This window comes from Hyperoodon ampullatus (assembly GCF_949752795.1).
Source record: "Hyperoodon ampullatus genome assembly, chromosome: 2".
NCBI lineage: Eukaryota > Metazoa > Chordata > Mammalia > Artiodactyla > Ziphiidae > Hyperoodon > Hyperoodon ampullatus.
The window spans coordinates 135723861-135731080 of record NC_136915.1 but is presented as its reverse complement, the minus strand read 5'-3'; positions in this window follow the sequence as shown (position 1 = coordinate 135731080).

Sequence of the window (7220 nt, the reverse complement as noted above, 5' to 3'; positions counted from 1 at the left end):
GTTATATTATCTGAAATGAACAATGTGCATCTGGTGGAAAACACTAATTTAAGGGATGAAAATTCCTGATGATTGCTTCAGTCAACCCTTAATACACACTGAGCTTCATTAGTAAATAGACAACTCTCAGACCTTTCCCTTGGAAGAGGTCGCATAATCAGGCTTTGTGTTGATTTCGCATTCTGTTCGTTAGAGACAGAACAAAGTAGAATAATTGGCTGGTACAGGGAAAGCAGAAAGAACTTTCTTCTATTTTGGTGATGCATCCCGTAATAAGGGTTGAAAATGAGACTGGAGGTAAAAACGTGAAACTCAGAAGAGCAAAGGAGACAGGATATTGTTTCTTTGAAAATATTCTTTCAGTGTTGGCCCAGATGAAATATGAAGCTGAGGAAATTTTTTTTTAAATGATGATTTTTGTGTTAACAATGTGAGTGTGGAATTAGTAAGAATCAGAAAGCAAGCATCCTTTTCCACCAAGGACTTGGGAGCAAGTGAAACCATAAATACTCCCGGTTCTTGGAAACCCTTTTGGAGCAGTAATCAGAGAAGGGTAAAGGCAAAGCCTCAGAGCAGAGGTGTTCAGAGCAAAGGGATAGGAGGAGAACAAAAGGAGAGTGGATATTTTTAGAGCTGTCATTTTGAAATTTACCTGCTTCTGATTCAGTGCTGCTTTGCGACTGTGTTGATCCCGTGGAAATCCTCAAAGCAGGAGCAGCCCTATTTTAAAATAATAAGGTTAGAGCAAGTGACTTGAATCCAGGTCTCTTTAGCTCAAGAGGACAGAGGAGAGTGTGAGGAAAGAGTGAGGCCACAAGGAATTGTTCACTGGGTACATTTTCCCCAAACCTCACTAACTGGGAGAAACTGACCACTGGATTATGTGGCTTGAAGGAAAGCAAAAATGTTGAAAGCAAAGAGTGTGGAGCTTGTTTAGAAAGCAAGCTCTATCATTTGGTCACCTGCTGATGATAATAGCATTGGCTGAGTCCTGACCATTTGCAATGAAGGCACTTCTGTAGGTCATAAGTTCCAGGAGGGCCAGAACTGAGTACGTCTGTTTCAGCATTTAGCATGGTTTAGCATCTTAGAGCCCGGTACATTATTGGCATATAGTAGACTTAAAAATGAATATTTGTGGATTGTCTGAATGAGTGGATGGATGTGTGTGATTCATATCCTATTTGCAGGTCCTATGCCCTACAGTGGATTTTCAGTGTCAGATTGTGAACGTATTTATGATGGGGATTGGCATTGTTCCCTATCTAATGGATAAAGATTACACATCAAAGGACTTTACATTGACATCCCAAAAACCTCATAGGAATTACTTAACAAAAAAATAAAATTGGATTCTGTATAATTTCTAATTTATAAGCTGGCCAGACCACTGGTATTTCTGCCAGTCCTCTGGTAGTTCCGATGATGTCCCCCTGATAACCCAGGCATAATCAGAATGGCTTTAGGATTTGAGAGCCAAAATTTTCCTCAGTATTTACTGCTTTGCTAGTCCATTTAAGAAAATGGACTATTGAAAAAATAGCTTCAGACACAATATGGCATTTTATGATTTAGCATAAAATCTGAGAAATATAGAGGTTATCTGAAGCCTGCAATGGTAAAGTTCCCTCTGCTATTGAAGTTATTGTCTTTAAATAAAGATTCTACATCAGTAATGCTATATATATATATATTTTTTCTGATATTCAGGTTAATTTCCTATTCTCTATAAGGAAGTAATTGGTTGGTTGGTATGAGAGATAGTGTGGCTTCCAAAAGTGAAAAGTATTATTTTGTTGTAATTTCCAGCTACCTAAGGATGGGAGAGGCCCAGGACACTGCAGTCAGTATATTATGTGGAGCAGGTTATATTGTGGTTTATTTATGACCTTTTACATGTTTATTTTCTATGCAATTTTGTGTGCTCCTTTTTGAGTTTTGGTAGATAAGTGTTTTGTAACTTCAGAATACTTGGAGTTATATATATATATATGACATATATATATATATATATTATCATAGTAGTTAAAGCCGTGGACAGTGTACTAGTCTACCTAGGTTCAAATTCTGGCTTTACCCTATGACTTCCCTGTGGCTTCCTCTGCTCACCTATTTAAAAGGAGTATAATAAGCCTGCTGTGGTGAGTTATATACTAAGTGCTATTTAAGCATTTGCTATAATGATTATGTATACTCGAAGGCCAGGAACTTGCCCCTTGATTGTCTCTGTATTCCTAGTGCTTAAGAATTCCTAGTGCTTTCCTAGAACATTGTCTTAGGATAGAGATAGCTCAGTATAGTTCTTCTCACTATAAAGTACTGTTACGTTGAAAGTCTTTGCTTGTGTACTAATAATCTATGACATATCTGCTGAGGACAAGGAAAGGAATAGTTTTAAAACTGCAATGGATAACAAAAGATTGTATGATGTAATGCCTTTATTATGTAATTATAAAACTAACAAATGATCATGGTAGAAAATTTGAAAAACTCCTAGACAAAATAGAGATCAATAAAATTTGGAGTAGCGTTCAGAGTGTAGAGTTGTCCATGAATATTAGTGCTTTCACATTTTCCAGGACTTTAAGTAGACTCTGCTTCTTAAGAGTCTATTCATGATATTTTATTTTAATGATGTTTTCATCATGGGGACACACACACACACACATACACACAGAAATCTGTTTAAAAAAAAAAGAAAGACATGTAAATCACTGATGTTTCAGATAGCCACATGAAATAAAGTGAGAAAAGTCAACAAGCTGAAAGAATGTGGAGTAGCATCTCCTTAATTGCTTACATAATTCTGATAATTACCTCTCTGTGGATAATGTAATTAATGGGGAATCTAATTCAAGAAAAATGTATGAACTTCAAGCCTTCTCGAAGCCAAGTATTTCTTTCTGCAAAAGTTTAATCTCCACGGCCGTGCTTCCTTATTACCTGACAGGGAAAGTGTATTGTATGGCAAAGGATCTTCCCGAAGGAGGGTGCTTCCCACACTGATCGTCCTAAATGACTTCGGAATTACTGTTGCTATATTACCAAAATCTTAAACTAGGGTATTTTTGACAAATGCGGTCCTTAGTTAATTTTTAGAGCTACAAACTGTCAGATGGCTCTGCAATAACAATTGTCTGGCTGTTCTTCAGGGTGATCACAATATGGTAATGACCTTGAGGTACCACTAAAAAGCAGGAAGGTGTGAGTCTTCCTTTGGTTCCAGAGTGAAATGCGAGTTGGAGTTGGAGTTGGAAAAGAGGCCGACAACCAAGTGATAGAGAAGGAAATGTGAGGTCATTAATGAAAAACCAGGTTTAAGTTAAGGTGAAGAGGCATGAGGAAATGGTCAGCTGTTACAGTATTACAAAGATCATGAAGAAGCGTATCCATGAATGTGGTTTGTATTGCAATCTGCTGAAAAAGAGACAAATATCCTGGCCTGGCCTTCATGGAGATTATTTTTATTGATTCTGATAATAGATTATTGTTGAAAAGGGCCTCCTATAAATTATAACCATGCAAAGGCAGCAAGATAATTTGTTTTTTCTTTATGTATGTGTTTCTCATTCCTACTCACTTCTCTCTTAGGGGAAGAGAAAATCACAAAACACAAAAATGTCAAATCTCAGCTATTCATTTTCAAAATAATTTTTTTTCCAAATTCCAAAGGAGGCAATAGGTTAACTGTTAAGATTTGTAAGGCTCAAAAAACTAGATTTTTAGAAAGTGTAGCCAAATTTTGTTCCATAAATAGTAGCTTTGGAAAGAATATGTGATGATGCAAAGTTGGAAAAAGCTGGTTTTTCTTCCGTAAATGACTTCACCGTGTGGGAGAAGAGGCAGAGAAGAAATCAAAGTAATTAAACATGGGGTGAGTTTTTCTGATAGGGGACTCTAGTGCTTTCAAATTGACTAGATAATCCTCGGGATAATCTGAGGGTCGAACAGACCAGTGCCTCATTTCCAATCTGGTACCCTGGAAGAAAACAGTGTATTTCCTTTGAGGTCTTGAGAGGTTTTTCTTCTTCTTTGTTTTGTTTTTGGTTCATTTTGTAATCAACTTTATTAAGGTATCATTTACACACAATAAAATGCAGACATTTTTAGTCAACGGTTCAATGACTTTTAATTAATGTACACATTTGTATAACTACCACCCCCATAAGATCGATAACAATTCTAAAACCCTAGAAAGTTTCCTCCTAGGCTTTTGCAAAAGTATCCCCATCTCCCACCCCAAGGCAACCACGGATCTGATTTTTATCTTTAGAGATGAATTTTGCCCAGTTTAGAATTTCATGTAAGTTGAATAATACAGTAGGTGCCCTTTTGATCTGGCTTCACTTGCTCAGCATATGGTTTTTGAGATTCATTCATGTTGGGATGTTTTAAACCAGGACTTTAGCCTGGGTGGCTGATGTTGTCTGAAGGCACCTATAGGTACATCTGAGTCTCTGGCATTGTCGCTGTCTGTTCTTGGCTCAGTATTTTCAACTTTACTAAGAAGCACAAGGTTGAAGTAAGGAAGATCATTGTCAGTATAATGGAGGTGAAGTGGGGTCTGTTATATAATATTCTCAGCATAAATTGACCTGCTTGGAGTCATTGTGTTGATAACCGACAAGGATACTCTTCCTCCAAAAACCTTGATACTATAAAACTTCTAAAGGACGCTGTCCTAGGACTCTTTTAGTTTTCATTTTTTGGGAAACATTTCTGGAAAATTGAAATGCTCACAACCTGAAAGAAGCAATTATTCACCTGAAGGCTAACTCTGCTAAAGTTGAGTTGTCCGACCTTTACATGCTGATAGAACCCAAATAGCCTTGCAAAACAATGCTCTCTTATTGGATATAAGCATATAGATTGTTTAAGACGGACGTGTATATGCAGTAAAGTGAAAAAACAAAGAATCTTTGAGTTTTCCTTGCTGGTTTTTTTTAATTTTTTCATTTACGCTTCTATATCATACGCTAATAGTTTAGGGTAACCTCAGGTTAGTTTTAGGTCCACTCTTTAGGTAAATGTTGATGTACTCCATATGCAACTTTTTTCTACCTTCCTTCTTTTCTTCCATCTTTCCTTTCTAACTTCTTATAATCCATTATACTTAATCCTGCATTTGTTGAGGTGGCAATTACTGTAGGAAAATTGAAAGCAGTGTGAAATTTTGCTGTTCAGAATGCATGTTGACCAAATTCTATATTGAGAAAAGGTCTGAATTTACCCACAGTAACCGTTTCTCAGCGTCTCTGAATAAAGGCCATAGAAACTGGGCTATATATAATATCCTGACAGGTATGTAGAATTCATAGCCATTGCCCTCAAAGAGCTTACCTAGCGTAGATGCATATGAATGCATTTAATGATTGCGTTATTGGCAGCAGTGCCAACATACACAGTCTATTTTGTTTTATATCATTATCATTACCTGCTGTTTACCACTGTATACATTGCTAATGGTGTGGTTTCTATGGCTTGTGAATTTCACAGCCCAATATCATGTAATTTATTGCACACTTTAGTGTAGAAGATGGAGACTCCATAAATTTTCGTGTGCTCTTTGCCCCTTTGGAATGTATTACACTGAGATCAGGCAAAGTAATAAATTTATTTCAAATGTGCGTGATAGCTAAGCATCAATTAGGACTTGATGGGAAATATTTCTTCTTCCAGCAACATAACAGTTTTTAAAGACTAAGCCATTGAACGTGGAGTTCCTGAACATGGGACTCAGTTCACTGGGATCCCTTCTTAGAAAAATAAAGGAAAACTTGAATTGGATGTGTGTGGCTTATTCAAGTAGTAACCAATCAGCTACATCTTTGTTAACTTAATTTGTCACAATGGTTTGGTATTTTATTAACTCTCTTCCCCTTCTTCCCCTGACTCTCACGAGAATGGATCATGAGTATCTTAAAACATACTAAGTCGTCTTCCATCCCTGTTAATCTAACTACAAAAACACACTTTCCTTATCCAATGTAACATACTGTCTTTTAGAGTAGCTGTGGTTTTAATTCTCTACAAAATTAAAACCAGCAAAGAGAAACATTTTCAAGGAGCCACCACATTGTAGAGCTTTAGAAAGAAGACTTTAGAATTAAGGGCAACTATATCATTTTATAGCTAAAGCACCTGAGATGTAAAGTAGGAAGGTAACCATCGAGGTCAGGGAAAGGGGTTGAAGATCAGGCTTCAAGCTGAGAAAGTGTCTACAGGGACTCAATCTGAGCAGGTCAAAAACTGAAATGAGACCACGAATGTTCTGGGAAGGGTGGCACCTGGCCTCGAGGGTGGGATTCAAACAGGGAGTGGGCCTGGGGGAACTGAGCTTCTGCAGTAGGCAGAGAAGGCCACCTCATCTGCGGAAAGTGCCACTGACATCAGGGAGTTGAGGGGAAAGAGCAGTGAATTCCAGTCCCCCTGAGAAAGCAGGCCAATGTGATTAACTCTGTATTTAGGCTTATTTCAGATACTTCTAATTTTTTTTTCTTTTTTTTTTTTTTTGCGGTACACAGGCCTCTCACTGTTGTGGCCTCTCCCGTTGTGGAGCACAGGCTCGGACACGTAGGCCCAGCAGCCATGGCTCATGGGCCCAGCCACTCCACGGCATGTGGGATCTTCCCAGACTGGGGCATGAACCAGTGTCCCCTGCATCGGCAGGCAGACTCTCAACCACTGCACCACCAGGGAAGCCCAGATGTGTAGTTCTTTAAAAATATTTTTAACATTTTTCCAGCTACATGTAGAATACAACTTAGCATAAAAACAGTATGGGTTTTATTTTAAGTAATTTAACATTTTGACATCCTCATAATGAAATTAAATCCAGACGGTTTCTCTCCATGATCTCTTGAAATAGTCCTTGATCATCCACAGTATTTCCCATCATCACAAAGGTGGTACCAAGGGCAGAGAACTCCAACATTATTAAAGTTTCATAAAGCAAAGTCAATTTTAAGAATATAATGTCCCCTAACTGATAAAGGTCTTGACAGATAATTTCAAGGGAAGCATAAATTATTTTCTGTTTGTCAGAGGGCAGAATTATTTAGGTTGACTTAATGAATGGTAGAGTTTTTGAGTGCAGAGTGTTCTTAAAATATTATGTAGATCTGTACTGTCAACAGGTGCTAGCCACGTGGCATTATTTATATGGAAACAAATTTTAAAATAAGGTTAAAAATTCAGTTCCTCAGTTGCATTTGCCATAT